The 18,500-nt window shown below is 42.1% G+C and overlaps 1 protein-coding gene and 1 long non-coding RNA gene across 7 annotated transcripts in view; one reads left to right on the forward strand and one right to left on the reverse strand.

Moving 5' to 3' along the window:
- Window positions 1-7,071: 7,071 nt before the first annotated feature.
- Window positions 7,072-18,500, reverse strand: part of LOC136109528 (uncharacterized) — a 45,759-nt gene continuing 34,330 nt past the window's right edge. For 4 of the 6 annotated variants that reach the window (XR_011741771.1, XR_011741770.1, XR_010652515.2 and 1 more), the window contains 3 exons: window positions 13,849-14,048; window positions 10,379-10,511; window positions 7,072-9,688 (listed from right to left, as the gene is read on the reverse strand). This is a non-coding gene — a long non-coding RNA (uncharacterized lncRNA). Of the gene's footprint in view, window positions 9,872-10,378; window positions 10,512-13,848; window positions 14,049-18,500 lie in introns of all 6 variants that reach the window. The other 2 variants (XR_011741769.1, XR_011741772.1) reach the window with 2 other exon arrangements.
- Window positions 16,992-18,500, forward strand: part of LOC139829301 (myosin-4-like) — a 35,337-nt gene continuing 33,828 nt past the window's right edge. Inside the window, exon 1 of the mRNA XM_071816292.1 lies at window positions 16,992-17,008. The gene's annotated coding sequence lies outside the window, so the exon portion shown is untranslated. The remainder of the gene's footprint in view (window positions 17,009-18,500) is intronic.

The following is an 18,500-nucleotide window of genomic DNA, read 5'->3' on the forward strand; positions in this document are numbered from 1 at the left end:
CAAACTGATTCAGTCAAATTTGTTATAATCAATCAAAATAGCAACTCAGTTAAAGATTGGTAAATGGTAAGGTTCATGCTAAACTTACAGCAGGATTTTCCTAACTAAAACACACACACAAAAGGGTAGATTAAAACACATGGTCACTCTAGTAGACAAATAGACAGACAAAACAGTTGTAAAAATCAGATCACACACAGAGAGGTTAATCTATGATTAAAATTTCTCTTTCCTGAGTTTTATAAATTACCCATTTTATGTGTCGACATTCATCAGCAGGCGATCATCAAATCACAGAAACTTAGGCCTTTCGATCTTTGCGAAATCATCAGTAGACGAACATGGAATCTATGTGAAATCATCAACAGATATGCACATACATAAAATACCTATGTGTATATATACCTACACACAGAGATATATATGTATGCATAAATTGCATACAGTAAATACAGTAATATGTAATGTTTCACACCATGTATCTTATAAACTTGGAAAGCCAATGAGGAATTCAGCATTTCCATCTTCAATGTGTGTTTGAATACTACTCATTAAACAGAAAACAAAGGGGGAAAATTACTCCATAGCTCTCAGACACTGAATGCTGTCTTTCGTGTGTCTTAAATTAAGAATCAGACCTGTGCAAAGCAGCTAAAGGTTGTATAACCTAATACATGGTCAGAAGTGACTGCAGTAGACTGAACACCAGTCATAATTCTGTCTTTTCTTAACCATTCCACAGTTAGAAAGCTTAATAACTATATTTTATTTTAAGAGGAAACAGGAGAGTTGTGAACGACTGGTAAACTATTTAGGACGATGTTCAGCTCTGAGACCTGCAATATTGTTTATTCTGACCTGTGAGATGTACAGAAGCTGAAAGATGGGTCTCAGAGTGGTGTCTCAATGCCAAATGGCATCCAGCAGGCTGGATCACTCAGAAGAAGCTAAATGAAGAAACTACATATACACATAAACACACTGTCGAGGGTTTAGATTGCGGGGTGACAATCCAACCCTGGCAGATGTGTTGTTCACCTCCTCTCCCCACCACTTCCCCCTTTTGCCCCTCCCTCTCCCCCTTCCCACTCAGGACAGGCGATCGGGAGGGAAAGAAGCACAGAGAGAAGAGAGTTGGAAAAATTAAAGATGTTTTACTGATGCTACTGATAAAATAGAGAAAATAATACAAAATATACAAAACCAATCTTGAAAGTCTCAGCAACTGCAGAGCCAGCACCCAAAGTCCTGGATTAGACTCTGTAGCCAACCGGAGCTGGATTCCGTCTGTCACTGGGCCTCAGTTCGCAGGGACGACCAGCAAGGTCCTCTGCTAGTGTCGGCCATAAGCAGAAGGGAAAAGGGAAAGGGATGAGATCCTTGTGATCTCCCACTTTTATATGAAGTATTCACGTGAATGGAATGTTATACACAGTTGATCAGTCTCTCGGTCACCGGTTTCTCGTTGCCCCTCTCCCGAGATGTCCATCCGTGCTTAACAATAAGCTCCATTCCATTGCTGGGTTTACCAAAACATGTGTCTGGTTCTCCAGGAAAGTGCAGCTAATATGAAGGCTTTAGCTGACAGGCAAAATTCACTAAAAGAGAAACTTGTTTTTTTAACAAAACCAGGACACACACACACATAAAGTTTCCAAAGCTATCTTTTTCAGCACCAAACTAGTAATGTAAAGATGTACGTTACTGTTTCATCACTGACATGTAATCAAGGTCAAAAGTAGTCACTATTTTTAGCAATCGATTTCAAGGCTTGGATAAGCATTTTACACCTTCGCAGGACAGCTTCCCCTGGCTGCACCCCTAGTTCAGTGTCACCATCTCTCCAAACCCATTCCCATAGTCAAATGTCAGACACCTGAGAAATTAAGTCTGTGGGATTGATCGCCACCCGCCAAAAGTATTGCTACCAGGTTCCTTTCGGAAGAAGAAAAAAGATGGTAAATCAGCATGCAGCCTTCATACTGCATAGATAACTCTGTTTTCGTGTATGCCACAGAAACAGCAGCAGCAGAAAGTCTCTTTGCTCAGAAATCCCCTCACTTGCCAAAGAACTGTTCAGACTTCAGGGCCCCTGGTTCCTGCTTTTTGTAATTATTTTTTCCTGCCTGTGACTCAAGCAGATCATCTCTTGCTTTCACAGAGCATGGGGACTTCTAGATTGTAGACTCAACAGTTACTGTCCACAGATACAGACTTTATAGAGAGCAGCTACCTTATCTGAAAATAGCTTTGCCTGCTTTCCAGTGTAGAGACAGGATTTTGCTTTGACACAGGCCCCTTCCTGTCTACTTCGCAGTGTATGCGCAGGATGAAACCTGGATTGCAAAAGCCCTCAAAACTTCGGGATTTGTAGCAGTCCATTACAGAAATCAAGGTTGATGGGTCTATTTTATCAACCTAACAGGGCAGCTCAGCCCTGAGGGGTTTGTAGGCCCACTGGCAGCAGCAGCAAATATTATTCCACTGAGAATAATGTAATAATAACTCCAGTTGCTGCTGGGAGTGTGCGGCACACCGTGGGATGCAGCGGAAGAGCAGTCAGGGTTGCACAAGGCTAGTGACGGAATGTTTAAGGGTGAAAGCAAAGGTGTGGAATAGGAGGGTTTAGGTGAACAAATGTAGGAAAATAGAGGGGTAAGGAGATAAAAAGGTTCAATAGCATGTAGTGTCTGGTTAGTACGCTTATCTGGCCATGTCCTCTGTCTGATCATCACAGTCTGTCCTGTCTTATTTAACTCCTTTCTAGCTCTATCGTGGGTGAGGAGGGCTCTCTAGAGGTGTGAGTGCAGCACCAGGAGTCAGACTGTGGGGTAGAGGGCCCGTGTGCCCATGATGAAACAACTGGATTGAGTCTGGATTGCACTGGAGTGTGTGGCCGTCAGTGAAGATCAAGCCAGACCAGCTGGTGAGCAGGTGAGATGTCCTGGGAGCAAGGGACCAGCCCTGGCTGCAAGAGCACTTTTATCTCGAGGGACAAGAGCATGGCAGAGGGTCAGCTATGGGACAAGGGCAGTCCTGGTCAGCTGTGAGGTGAGGGACAGTCTGTACCAGCAACTGGAGTGGGTCTGCAGCACCAGGGGTCCGTATGTCCGGGTGTCAGCAACTGGGGACACGTGATCCAGGGGCATCTACTGGCCAGACCAGCTGCTGGAGGGATGCGTCTTGTACATAGGTATTTATATCTTCACTAGTAGAGCCCATCCTGGACAGCCTGAAAGGGTGGGAAGGATGAGGCTGTTGGTGCTGCTTGTATTTTTGTAAACACTCTTGAGTGTTTGTGATCTGTAGGACCACTCACACAGATACATTGTATATAAGTACATATGTATATACAGCTCAATATACCTATAGATGTATTTATGCATTGAATCCATACATGGTGCATATACTTCTGCTCTGTGTGTGTTTGTGCCTACTGGGAATACATCCTAAACCTGCTACAGGGGGCATGGACCGGGGGGCATGGATCTGGAGGCACAGAGCTGCAGCAGCCTCGCCTCAGGCTATCGGATCCAGTGCAGTGCATTTAACATCTGGCGTAGTCAGAAAGAGCCAGATGGGCTGTGAGTATTTCCAAAATAGCAGATTAAATATTTGCAACATGGGAAGGGAACTGATCCTTTTGCAAATGCGTTCTATCTGTTAGAATTATTTAACAAACTTTTGAAATATTGTGAAACTCCTGGGCTAATCAGCATGATGGAGTGAGAAATACATACAGAATATTGTGGATGAGAAGACTGGTGTGTAAATTGGCTTTGCAAGTAGAGTTTGTTTATTTTGACAAACTGCCACCATAAACTAAGTTTTAAATTGACCACGAAGAAGGTAGAGATCGGAAGGCTAAGGCCAGGTTCTCTGCAAAACACTTGTTGGAAGTTGACTTACAAAGAGGTATTGACAATTGCAAATGAGTGTCCTCGACTTACAGAAGAATTCCTAATTTTATGATAGGGCTCCACTTCATATAGTAACACTATGAGCCTTTGGGAAGGATGAAAGGTGCAAATTTCAGCCTCACCTTCCTATTAAGGATTTTGTGCTTTTTGCCCTTTCCCTACCTCCTTTGTCTCTACACTCTGCCTTTTTAATACTTTCTTTGAAATAAAACTTGTAGCTGTGAGTACTGTAAATATGGGGATAGTGCATGTATGCACAATCAGTAATGTATGGAGTGCATCTGTGCAATTGCCCTTGGGGTGTGTACGTGTGCTCTACATGCACGTGCCTGCTGGGAGCACACCTGCGGGCTCGGTACCAGCTGCACCTGAGGGCATGGAGTTGTGGCAGCCTCACCGTTCTCAACCCAGCACCTCCAGCATGTTACATTTTCCTCTAAAATCCCGGGCTGGCTGAATTGCTGTCACAAGGGTATCCAGGAGTTCCCTCAAATGGCTTCAGCTGGGAAGAAGGGGAAGGGAGCTAAGCAGAGTTGGTGCAGGGTCTTCCCTGTTAAACATGGAATAAAAGGACAATAAAGAGTTTTGCCTGTTTTAAAAACTAGAGAATTACAGCACATTTGGAAGTTCCACTGTTTCCTATATCCATCTTCCCAGATACTTTCATAGCAAGGAGAGCAGCAGTGCTTTAGAGAGCTGGATTCAGCTTAGATCCACAAAGATGCCTTGGAGAGCAGCTTTGGACTGGGTGACTGGGTGGGTAGTGCTGAGTGGGCACCAGAAGAGCAGAGCCCTGGGACCAGCCCAGGCAACTGTACAGCTCTGAGCCGACTGCTGCCAGGAGCACAGGAGAAAGGTGAGGCAGGCCTGGGCAATGAGAGGGCAATGGAGAAAAGCAATCCTGACTGTGCCAGTTCACTTTTCCCATGTCTTTACTACTTGCTTTGAACAGGAAACAGCTTAAGCTGTTAACATGTTTGATGTCCAGGATGTAGAAGATACTTCACAAAAAGAAGCAGAGTCCTTAGTGCTAGGCAAGATCCTTCCGACAACCTGGTAATCACCACTCAGTACATTGATGACCTAAAATATTGATAGCTGTTTCATAACCCGCTGGCAGGATGTGCAGAAAATGACAGTGAGGGCATATGGGACATCACTTAGGAAGGGTGTGAGGTTACATAAGGAGTGCGAGGACACAAGGCCCTTGAGGTGGTACTGCAGGGCTGTGCTGAGCTCTAATGCAATATATGTATAAATAGAGCTGCTGGAGTGAACTTTCTCCCAAGCTGCTCCTGGTATTTGCTTCAGATCAAGCCTCTTTGGACACTCAGAGACCATCCCCAGGGACACTCATATGTCTGCAGCAATGTTTATCAGCCTGTCCAGGATCACTTCTCAGATCTCTCATATAACAACACATACAGACACTTAGCTTCTTTAAGAAAGGTGATATATCTTCTCACATGGCTTTTAGATATTCATCAGGGCAATACCAGCTGGTTCTCCCACCTATCCACCTATTTTTGATTCTCCACTGGATTTGGGGAATATCACTTCCCTTTACAAACATTATTTTTCTCAGTATGTTATATTCACCAGTGTGTCCACAAATTCTACTCATTATTAGCTTCCGCTAATAACGTTTTTCCCAGTGCAGGCACCAGGTTTACTGGGCCACTGCTCTCTGAAGCACTTTTTAAAGAATTGCATTCTATTAGACAACTTCCAGATTTCCAAAAGCGAAGCGGTTTTAGTAAGAACTCACGTATCAAGCCAATAGTTCAGCTGTTCCATTGCTGTGGCTTTTTGGAAATCTTGTCTAAATCCCATCTGGTCTTGGCCACTTGTTACTATTCATTCTGTCTATTTGGCAACAGGCAGAATGTACAATCATCATCATTTTATTAGCTGAATGATTCTGGCATGGAAGCCAAGCTGGTTTTTTCCCCAACACACTTTTTTTCTCTGTTGCTACTAGATAACATCCCAAATAAACAATATCATTTGCTCTTGTACAAGGAGACAATACAGGTGTGAGACCAGCTTGAAGTGGGAGTAAACTGTATCACTTCAGTTGTTCCTGCCTTTACTTCTGCTTTTGCTGTCAGAATTGCCCTCACAATGCCAAGGTACAAATGACGGCCTGGTAATGAACTGCTTCCTTGTTTGGTTGCCTCAGGAAGGAGAAGGAAGCAGAAGACCCGTCATTTAATGTGAAATAGCCTCACAGTCCACAGGATAATAGTTCTTGTCATTAAAGTGCGCAGAGTATGGATTGCTGCCTTTACAATTGCTGAGAAAAAAGACAGAACAAGAGATTTAGGATAGACATCAACTTTTCCCCAAAATATGTGAACATACACAATATCTATCATTGGCCATTTTCAGTAGTTAGCTGAAAGACATCTTCAATGCCCATGTTCCTGTATTACAACAGAAGCTCTTCAAGATGTGGGCTAGTTGACAGCTGTGAAAAAAGCTTGCAAATATATTTTTAGAAAGGAATGTCCCAAAGATTATCATTAATTCTATCTGGCCTTGGTGCAGTGTCAAACTCACAGTGACACAGAAAATCCGCATGCAATGTCATACACTTTTGACAAGTTTAGTTTCTTTTGCCTTCACATAAATTATCTTTCAACTTTCAACAGTGAAGAATGCCATCTAAAGTCAGGCTGACAAGATGAACTTTTAGTACACGTTTTGAAATCTCAGTACATTTGTTTCTATTAAATGCAGGAACCCTTGCTGAGTTCAAAAACATAATTGAAGATACATCTTTCCATGAGTATGTGTTTATTCTGCTGCCACTGATCATTTGAGCCTAAAACTCAGTTTGTTTAATCTGAGAAGAGCTGTGGAGGAATTCTCACACTTTTGCTCGTGGAACAGGGGACAGTATGCCAAAAAGCTTTCAATAAACAAGACACCACCAAGTGAAACGGTGGGGTTACTATGGTATTAAATAGCAGTGAGTCGTGTTGCAGTTCTGTGTCTTTTGGATGGTGTCTCGTTTCCTCCTTCTCTCCAGAATCAGTCCAACACAATCTTGCAAATACATGACTTAAATCACAGGGGACAGGCTTTATCCCATAATGAACACTAATGATGTATATGATAGAGTACCTTTGTGGTTGTGAGAGATACAGTTCAAACTTATGAGCCCAAAGGCCAGGCAACTTTGCGTCACTGAACATGTAATGGAAGAATCCTACATGAAGGCTAAAGGCACAAAAAATCATATTTTCAAAAGCTGTTTAAATTGAAAAGGCCAACTAGAAGCAAGTTACCATTCTTCCCTTTTCATTCTTCCTGATGTACCCCAATAACAGCAACACAATAACCTATTAAGATGCAGTGATAAAAAGTCTGAAAGGTGGATGGCATGAGGAACAAATACATCTCTGCTTAAAGGCCTAGGAAAAGGGGTTGGGTATGAAACATGAGAACAGCTACACTAGTTTAGACCGAAATGTCCATTTGTCCCAGCAGTGTCACACAGTTGCAGACACAGCAACTTATCAAGCAGCAGTTTTGGGATTTACATAGGCAGGCTCACTTCACCGGCCACTTGTACTAAGAAAATTCTCTCTTCGTGATCATCCAATTGAAAAGATACTGGGTAACCGTAGCAGGATCAAAGCTATTTAGTGCTATGAACAGGTGTGGTGTTGCACCCCACACTAAATGCAAGGAACTGAGGAGTCCTGACAGAAGCACAGGAACAGAGAACGCAAACACTTCTATCCACAACGAGCAAAGAACTTATAAGATAATCAAATGCACAAATTTTCTGGGTTATCTTTTGCATAGTATCTAACCTTTTAGCTACCAAGACAGGCTTACATTTACATTTCATATATTGTTTGACGAAACCAGAATTATGAGAACTCATGAAGATGTTGTTTGCATGATGATGCCTTGATTGATCAGCCCATGTAAATAGCAGAATTTACATAAACCATGCAGATGAATCAGCTGGTACAACACATGTTTAGAAACTGACACAATAAATGTGTGGCACATTTCTTGACAGATAAATTGCTGTAAAAGACTCCATCCATACTTATGGTTTTGATAAATTCACATCTGCATATATAATGTGAAAATATGTACTATGAACAACAACACACCAGTCAAGATGGACAACAAACTCATCATATCAATATCATATCTATATTTGCATAGATATATGCAGTATTTCTAGAAATTATCTGGTATGTTTACCTCAATTGACCTAAAATGTACTTTCAACAAATCTTCCTGGTACGTGACATTTTCTGAGTCTTTATATTAACTCAGTTCAATTGATTGTTTTTTCTACTTAAATAAACTTTGAAGGTTCAGTTTATCTAACTAGAAGTGGAAATTTTTACTTGGTCACAAGTTGTCTTTTGTATTTTATTTTCCCAAATGAGACATTATGCCCCTACTCATACAATGGGAAGCAAGGTAGACATCGAGATCCCTGAGTCATTAGATCCGTAGCGCCTTACTGGGATGCCCCAGAAAGTCAGCATGCTCGAAGACACACATACAACCTTTCCTTGTCTTTATATATTCCTCTTCTTTCAGTGTAATGGCCCTGCAGTCACAGGAAAGCAGGTCTATTGGATGGTTACCAACATGGGACATGCTCCTTTGGGAACAACACTGAAGTCCAGATGTATCCAGGACCTTGGGAGAGCTCTTAAAGGAAACTATATGCTCTGGAATACAAAAAGCAGCAGCATTTGTGGCTCTGTCTGTCTTCTGTAGAAGATAATGTTCCTCCTCAGACCACTCCTGATTTTTTTACTCCTTCATAACATCCTGTGTAAGGTGGGTACCCTGAAAACATACATTACCTTACTACATCCCCTCAGCATCACCAAATTAGAATTCTTGCAAGACCCGAACAACTCTAACCCTGGGTCACAGGAGATATTGAGCAATGCTGGGAAACTCTGCTCATGCTCTGCAATCCAGTTCCATCACACACCCCTCACAAGAAGAGTCACAAGAACAATGGGACTGCCAGTCACTTTCTGGCACCACAACAGAGTGTACACCCCATGCTATTCTATTTCTGGACTTGGCAGTGCCACTCTCCAGCCACCACAGCCCACATTGTGTCCAGATCACAACTTACCCTCTTGTGGCCATTTTGGAAAAATCATTGAATCATCAAAAAGTTTGGGTTGGAAAGGACCTTCAAAGCTCCCCCAGTGCCCCCCCTGCCATGAGCAGGGACATCTTCACCAGCTCAGGTTGCTCAGAGCCCCGTCCAGCCTGGCCTGGGATGTCTCCAGGGATGGTTCAGCCACCACCTCTCTGGCCAACCTGGGCCAGGCTTTCACCACCCTCAGTGTAAAAAATTCCTTACTTATGTCCAGCCTGAATCTCCCTCCTTTAGTTTAAAACCATCACCCCTTCTCCTATCACAACAGGTCCTGCTAAATGTCTGTCCACATCCTTCTTATGGCCCCTTTTAAGTCCAGAAAGGCTGCACTAAGGTCTCCCCAGAGCTTCTCTTCTCCAGCTGAACCCCCCAACTCTCTCAGTCTGTCCTCCCAGCAGAGCTGTTCCAGCCTCGGATCATTCCTGTGGCTCCTCTGGCCCCTCTCCAGCAGGTCCATGTGTGTCCTGTGCTGAGGACCCAGAGCTGGACCAGCACTGCAGGGGTCTCACAGAGCAGAGGGCTCTGCACTTTCCTTTCTTCTCTCTCTTCCTGAGGGACTCCTGGTTTCCCTGCTCCTCACACAGGTTTTCAGAGAAGACTGTACCTGAAACAAACATACAATGTGCCCTGAAGGTGGTATGGACCTGTCTCCTCCATTCTAGTTCAGTGATTGCAGGAATGTTTTATATTGAGTATTCCAGAGGCATAATAAATGGTGTGTAGAAGTACAGGGCTGATTTACAGATATTTGGGGTTTTCTGAGGGAGGCAGTGTCAGACATCACTACCTGTGAAGAAAAAGGAATGAATTTTTGTCAAAATAAAAGTTAAAAGTCCTGGTTAAAAGTTCTTTGTATCTGCTGGCAGCAATCACAAATCTGAGACTGTCATCACTGATAAGGAGAGTTTCTTTTGGCTGGAGGAGATATGCACAGTCTGGAGATGGTTTGCCAGTATTCCCGAAACTCACCATCTGCACCACCTGCAGTTCCTTGTTTCTCATAAGCCCAGATCTTCTCCGAACGACTGTGAACTCCCACTGGAAGATCGTCCTTATTGCTCTTCCTTCATTCTAAAGGTGCCCTTTGACACAGTCATTCTCACCCACCCTTGCAGTCAGATGCCCTGCATAGGTGTGGTCTGTTATACCTTTTGGCAATGAATCACATCTCCTTTAATCTGCTTCGAACCACCATCCTACTATTTTCATTTGTTGTTGCATAGTTCTTAAATAAAAGACTCAGTGAATCTATCTATGACACTCAGGATGTTTTTAGATAATATAGACGTATTACCTTTTCCACTGAATCTTTTTCAAGCTGGAGAACCAAAGTCGACTTAGTCATTCCCCCAGTGGAGGTTATTCCATACCAGTCATTTTCTTCTGTTCTTCTGCACATCTCTTCTAAAGTAACTTAATCTGACAATCTGGCAAACAGATACTATATTTCAAAAGCATCATTGGTACTGATTTTCAATAATTCTTGAAATATTGGGGAACTGCCAGAGGGCAGGTAGTAACTTAAAACTCTACAAATATTGTAAATGCTTGTAACACTTTAAACAGTGCTGTAAATAATAATCATGTTGATAGTGATTTGAGACAAACACTGGAATACTTGATATGCCAAAATAAATACAGTAATTTGTACTGTCTTTTTAAGGTAGCTTAAACTGTGCTGATGTTTATGAGTTTATATTATTGTTAGACGTAATAATACTAATAGCACATATATCTGTTTGTGGTTTTTATTTATATGTATATTGGCAAGCTAGAAAACTACAAAAACAAAGCAGTACGCACTACACAGATTAAAAGTTGCTTAAATGACAGGTGTTAAAATGATTCTGTATGTGTGGGGTCATCAGTGGGTGGATGTGCCTTGGGAAAGGATTGGGCCTTCACCATATTCTGTTTTAATTAAAAAATGACTCAGGAGAAAGTGCAAAATCACATTTCTTACAAAAAAATTAGATGAGTCATATATAAAGGACAATATAACTGCTGAGAAAAAATAATCACAGTTGTATTATCCTCACAATTAAGCTATAGGTGCACTTAATTAAAATGCAAATGTAAGCTTATATAGCAAATAATAAAGAATGCAACCTGTAAAAAGTGCATGCAAGTTCCATGCTGCAACCAGCACAGCTATTTTGGATATTTGATAGAGAGCAAGTTGTCAAAGAAAAAGACAATAATAATATTATCTGTACATCTGAGTAGTTACCATTGTCATTTCATGTCTGTGCTCGAACTTCAGGCCAGACTGTGACAGACTGTTAACAACTCTGATTTTAAAAACCAAACAAACAAAACCAAAAACCCAAATAAACAACGTAATAAAAGCATTGAAAAGCATACTAAAAGACTCCAAAAGCAAAAGAAAAGGCCTAAATAGGATGTCTCAACACCGCATGTTGCAACGCCAGACCTGAAGGAGTCCATTTTCTCTGACAGAATCCAATATATGCTCTGAGATATTCTCCTACTTCCTTTAAGTACTACAGTGTACCTAAATATTAGGCATCGTTAACATAATTCAAAACAAACAGCCCATGAGGTCTGTGCAAATGCACCAGGGACACGGTGCAAGGACATCTGAGCCAACTTGAAGTGATGACAACGACACATCTGAAAATCCATCTCCTTCCAGATAGGGACCTAGGTCAATTTACAAAGAGGTGATAAGATTTCATGGCCTCTAAAGTTTAAATCATTTTGTGACAGATACCACTTTTTCTGCCTTTAAAATGAAGAAAAAATGAGGTAATGATGACAAATCTACTTTGCCACCTCATCTCCCGTACAAAATAACTTAATGGTAGGAGCATTTACCCAAGATGTAAAAGACTTGAAATCAAATCTTACTGTTCCTTGAGGAACTGAGATGCCAAGCTCCCATTCCCGTAGCTATATGGCTCTCAGCAAGCTCACAGCATGTGCATAGGCCCATGTGGGAACAGATTAACAGTCTCAACAGGAGTGCTTGGGACACAGGCAGAAAAGTGGTGATGACTGCCTAATCTACTGGTTAGGAAATCCACCTGTTAGCTCTACATGCTAACCCTCATTCAAAGGCCTTTTCATATATCTTATAGCAAGCAACCGCTGTTTAAATAGCATAAATGAACAACTCCTCGCTGGTGAATCTAGAGAGCTGTGGTTATCTCTGGCTCTCTTGTATTTGTTCTAACTCAGAACAGTTTGAATTTTTTCTTCATATCAGAGCAGCTTCAAGAAAAAGGATGGAGACTTTCGTTCCTTGCTTTCCTCATTGTAACTATCTTGTAATTGAGTGATAAATCTGCAGAGTAAATTAATAATAATAAATGTGAAATGGTGCCCATGAGAAAAAATTAATCCCATTTTTACACACAGAAATGGGCTCTAAGATGACCATCACTACTCAGAAGAAACCGCACAGATACAACAGCTATTCCTCTGAAAATATCAACTTCTAATTTTATAATGGTTCAAAAAGGGAAATCTATTGGCTTTGATTATCAGGAAAGGAACAGAGCACAAAGATAAACTATTACATGAGTGTATGAATTTATCATGTACTCACAGCTTGAATACTGCATGCAGTCCTAACTGCAGGAACCCAAGAAGAAGATGAATGAACCAGGGAAGGTTTAGAGAAGGACAACAATAGTGAACAAAGCTATGTGACCACTTCCAAGTCAGGAGTTATTAAGAACTAAAACATGGGTGGGAAAAAAGAAAAGAGTAAACACGAAATAATGTTTCACTTTAGATTATATCAATTTTTCAGATGGATGGCTCAGAACGAACAAAAGTGGTTGCTCTCCATACATGCAATTAACTTGCTGACACAGGATGTTGTAAATGCCAAAAGCTTACAGGAGTACTAAAATGACTGACTAATTTCATAGAAGAAATCCACGAAGAACTATTTAATCTAAAGGCGTAACATTTTCAGTCCCACTTACTTTGGTGTGTAATGCAAGTTTTTGCTTTCTCTGATTAATAGCTCATATACTAAGACAGAAATATGGGATACAAGTCATATGGCTAAGAGTGGCCAACTGAAACCATCTTAGTTAGCGCTGTGTTTGACAACACTCTCAACTACATTCCATCCCCCAGCCAAAGCTCTTAGAAAATGCTGATCTTCATCCCTATGTGTAATCATTTAAGCACCTAACAACACCACTTAGACATCTACACTTAGCAAACACTGTTTTTACTCACCACCACCTTCATAACTAATATCCAGTAGCTATGACTGCTGCTAGTCCTGCCAGGTCTAAGATGAAGCCATTGAGTACCTCCAGCATGAGAACTTGAGAGCGATTAGGCTGTTGCGGAAATGGCAAGCACACACAGACTTGGGAGCTGATAGCTTAAGTGGAGAGAATAGTCTATAAAAAGCAAGCAAACTTTGTGACTGATTCCTAGGCTAATCTAGGGCAATAAACAGCCTAGATTAAGTAGGTACTGCAGACTTGAAAATACATAGTGCTCAGCACTAAGAACCTGAGGAACGTCAGGGGCAGCTCATATACATGGATAGTTTGGGTTAGAGATGGGTCAGGGTCAAGGACCCAAAGACAGGTAAGGACAGACTTGTAGGGAACATGGAAGGACTGCAGGTGAACATGGGGTGGGATGTAAAGTAGGAATGAGGCTGGACATAGTTATGTGTAGCAAAATCCCAACGTTTGAAGAAGTGTATATCCATGACTACAGAGAATGAAAAGAGAAGTGGCGAACACCATCCTACCATAATGTTCTTACCCCACACAGCTTCTTCAGGCAAATCAGTATTCACCTCTTCACCTGTGACAGGCTCAGTTCACAGTATGCTGCCAGTGGTGCCATTTCAGTCAAATATGAGTTGGCTGTACTGTCATCACACTAGTAACCACTTGTTTACCATCAAACAGGCAGTTCAAAGGTGGACTGGCTTTGGAAGATGTGGTATGGATAAGCAGTCACTGCAAAAGATGCAAAAGGGCATTTATTCAATATATGAACCAAATCTTCAGAGACAACACATAAAACCTAGCATTCACTCTTCCACTTTCTGCCTCAGTGAGACATCCTCATTGAGACAGATGGCAGTGGTGATAACACTGGTCCAATGGTGTGTGCTGCAGTGAAAAATGGTTACAAGAGTTCAAGGACACAATGGAAGGATGATGGTGACCTCCCACTGGTGGTACCTTACTGTTACAGGTGGTGAAGTGGGAAGTTCTGTCAGGAGTGACAAAGTGTCAGTAGTTGACATCCACCTCTGAGGGGCACATAGTACTTATTTGGGGACATTTCTCCATTCCTGAGAGCAGAATTTCCTCCTCTACACTCATGACTCAGCAGGCAGTACATCTTCCTCCCAAAAGCCACCACCATGTCTAAAGAGTTTTTTTTTGTGAAAGAGGTCTCTGTCTGCACACTCCTAACACAGGGAGCTGGTACCCAGCCAGGTTCCAGTAAATGCTTGTGTCTCCTGCACCTCCTTCCAAACCTATTGCTCTTCCGTGATGGAGCATGTTAAGTGGTGTTAGAATGTATGGCCACCTCCTCCAGTCACTCCAGCCCAGGAATCTGGTGCACAGGGACCCAGGGTCTCTGCTCTGGCTGAGGGACATGACTGCCACTTTCCCATTTGCGGTTTCAACCAGTAGTGAAGATGGGCACGTGTCCCAGAGACACACACACAGAGGATACTGACACAGGTGGTCACAAACTGCCACAACCAAGGTGGTGCCATCGAGAGGACCCACATCACACAAGCACAGACACGCACATCCCCTTCTCCTCTGTGACTGGCAGAGGCAGGAGCTCACTATTGCAGGCACACACATACACAGTCACCATGTTCATAAGCACATTCGCAGCTCCCTTGAGTACAGCACAGGGTCTTGGTCCCCCAGCAGCCCTGCTCGGACCCCAGCTCTCTGACCTGCCTCACAGTTACCTGCTCGATGGCTGGCCCGTGCAAATATGCAGCACATATACACATTCCACTCATCCTGCATTTAATAACAATAATAAGACAGGACAGACTGTGGTGACAAGATGTAGGGCTCAAGCCAAGGACACTGACTGGGCCCATTTTACATGCAGCTCACCCTTTTACACTCTTGTCTGTTTACTTCTCTCTTTGTTCCTCCCTGCTGCCCCTTTCTCTGCACATCCCCTGATGGGTTTGTACAGCCCTGTCAGTTCCTGCACCCACTCCAAACCTGTCTGCGATCTCCCCTGGTTCACAGTCTTATCACTCTTGAGGTTCAGGTTTATCTTCCTGGAAGTGGCACCTGTAGTTTCTTGATAGCCCATCAATTACTGTGACTTGCAAGGTTTGTTTCTTCTCGTCATCTCCATGTTTGTTTTATTTGGTCTGTGTCTCTGTTTATATTCTTTCTGCTTCCCCCTTTTATTTTAATTTCCCACCTGACAAGGTCCCTGATTTGGTAAACTTGCTTGAATAAACATTTTCACACTCTCACATGCTTTCCTCAAGCAGTGTGAGTGACCAGGTTTGGTTCCCATCACGTCCTCCCTTGGCATTCACCAGTCACGTTTGTGTCCCAACTCTTGTTTATGGCTTCCTCCCTTTCCTACTGTCCCTTGTGTTGTCAAAAAACGTCCTTAACCAAATAGTCTTAAAGGAGCACACACTGTCCTTCCACATACCCTTACAGAGCAAGTGAAAGTTATTCTGGTTCAACGTTCAGCCTGCTCCGTGACATCCTCTGAGACTCTGAGTATGCCTGCAGGTCACAGCTGTTGTAAACCTACAGACCACGACTGCAAGTCTCCCTTGTGGTCTATAAGCTGGCAGTTGTCCTACCCTGTTCCGAGCTTGAGGGTGGTTTCAGGCTTGCCAACACTCCATACTGTGGTATAAAGAAATCTAACAAGAGAAAACTTCTGCCTCACGAAGTCTTCCTCCTACTCTATTAGCACATGCAGATAGACAGAAAGGATATGATGAGATCTGTTAAAATAATAGTTCATAAAGAAATAATTGTGCACAATTAGGAAAAAAAAGTCTTGTTGGTTAAAGCAAGATCTTAAACACTTAAAGCAAGTGTTGCCTTATTTGGTATTATCAGAGCTGTCTTTGGGTTCCTCCATCCTGGCACAGTGCAATGTGAAAAGAACAGGTCAGTGCAGCTGACTCCATACAACCTTAAACCAATCCTGTCTCCGAGTAATTAGCGGAGAGATCAGAGCTTCAACACGTTTACAACTAAAGAGTAAATTATTATTGACCAAAAATAGAGTGCTTGAATTCTGTGTAGGCAGGAGGTTACATATAAAGAGCCACAGCTGAAGGCAACCTTATTCTTTGTTACCTTCGCATCTCACGGTAAGTCCCATTTGCTTGCTTCATACTCTAACCATGGCATCTCCACAGCTGTGCAAAGAAGTGGAATATATAAGGGCATTTACCTCTCATTCCCCACTTCTAACATTCCAGGTCATGCTTTACATGTAACGTCAAGGTTATATGACCCAAACCCCTCTGGTGTGGTGGCACATGGAGAAGCAGAAAAGCCATAACTTGCCATTCCTCGGAGGGGGCCTCTACAAAATTTGCTACTCCCAAGAACTGTGAAAGGCTCAGGAAAACTAACTCTGAAGGCAGTTTAAATTGATTGGGAAAATATATGTAATGTAGCTAATCTTTTCTTACACATTAGATTTATTTTCTGCAGATCACAGTAACGTGGGGAACACACAATTTTAGGTGTGATTTGGCTTTAGCACAAAAGTTGTCATGCTCTGTGTACAGTTCAGCTGTCAGGAGAGACTACAAAATGTGTATAAATGTTGAATAGACCATATGCCCAAGACAATGAATTGGTTTTTATTTAACCCTCTCTGTTCTTCCTTTAACTATTCCACACAGATACTGCAAGCAGATTCCCTCCTGGGCTCCCTGAAGGTAAGAGTTTAACAAATAACATGTAGTTTTGCTAATTGATCCTGAGCAATAAGTGAAGCTCACTCAGACAATGGTACAGTTCTCGGTATGAAATACTCCATTTCTCTGGAAAGACAAGTGACAGATACTCAAGCTTAACCAAGAGGACATGAGCGACAGCCACAGTAATGTCTCTTCATGGTGTTACCTGGGATCCTGGGGCTTACAGATGATTAAAATTCATCCCGTGCCATCTGCACAACTGCTGAAAGCCCGAACCTGAGGTCATGTTCAGAGAGAAGGCTCGAAATACAATTCAAGAAGGATCTAAGCTTATTCTGCCTTAAGTTAGTTTCCTCTGGGGTAAGGTCTAGATCATTGCATGCTGACTTTGGCTTATCACACACGTTCTGAAACTAGAACAAAGATCTGTTTATGTACAAAGAGTCACCTTCACAGCAAACTTAATATGCACCATTCCCTACTAACTTTTCTGGGGAAGGTTAGTGCTTGAGTGACTGGGAGAGTTAACCAGAGCAACACAAGGAACCCTCCACACATGTGCCTAATACCAAAAAAAGCTCATTGTAATTGAAGCTGAAAGGGATGGAAGGACAGCTTACTGTCCCAGAGAACGCCACCTTCTCTGCTCATGAATGCATCAAGATCTAAATTTTACACTATTTCCTGTCATTCAGTAGTTTAACAGACTATGGCCCCCGAGAAATTTTCTGATAACCTATTGGCATTTCCTGATGCTGTGTTTAACCTTTTCATGGACACCGTGAGATAATTTCTCTCTTTCTTTCATGTTGCATCCCCTGAGCCACTCAGAGGCAGGATCATATAGGTAAAAATGCTGGGCTCTATATACATAGCATAATTCTTTCAAAGTAAGTTAAAGGTTCTGGGTTCTGTGCTTTGAAATTACTGGGTGTTAGAGGTTCTTGCGAGATGCAGTCCCTCAAAGTCTTGCAAGGTGCCTTTCCTATAACAGAAAGGTTTTCCCAAGAGAGATCTGCACTTCTACAGCAATGTGTCCAAAATCAGCATTGCAAATGCCTTCAGACTCCTTTCATCGTTTTCTTGCACATAAAATTATCCCATGTTGATTGTTTCAGTACTATGATCCCTCAAAAGTATATATTGAGTCGTTCAGTTCTGTCCTTTCATCTTTTTTAGCACCACAGTGCATCAGACGGCCCATGAAGTACCAGCAGTTTAAAATTGTTAATGTTTTTTTTTGCTAGCCTGTATATTAATTTGCCTGGGGAATAACATTCTGTTTATTCTTCTTATTATTTATTCTTCTTATTATTATTTATGCCTACATTATTTCTGCCTGTGTTATTTCCAGATGCTCTTGGATTATCCACATCAGTCCTTCTATCTATTTGTGTTGAAGAATTTCTACTAGATATTGCTAAAAAATGTAAATTAAAACTGAACATGAAGTTTTCTGAAATATTTCTACTAGCCTGGTACCTACTGGTACACTTCAATTGTCTTTTAG

Source organism: Patagioenas fasciata, chromosome 18, assembly GCF_037038585.1.
Source record: "Patagioenas fasciata isolate bPatFas1 chromosome 18, bPatFas1.hap1, whole genome shotgun sequence".
NCBI lineage: Eukaryota > Metazoa > Chordata > Aves > Columbiformes > Columbidae > Patagioenas > Patagioenas fasciata.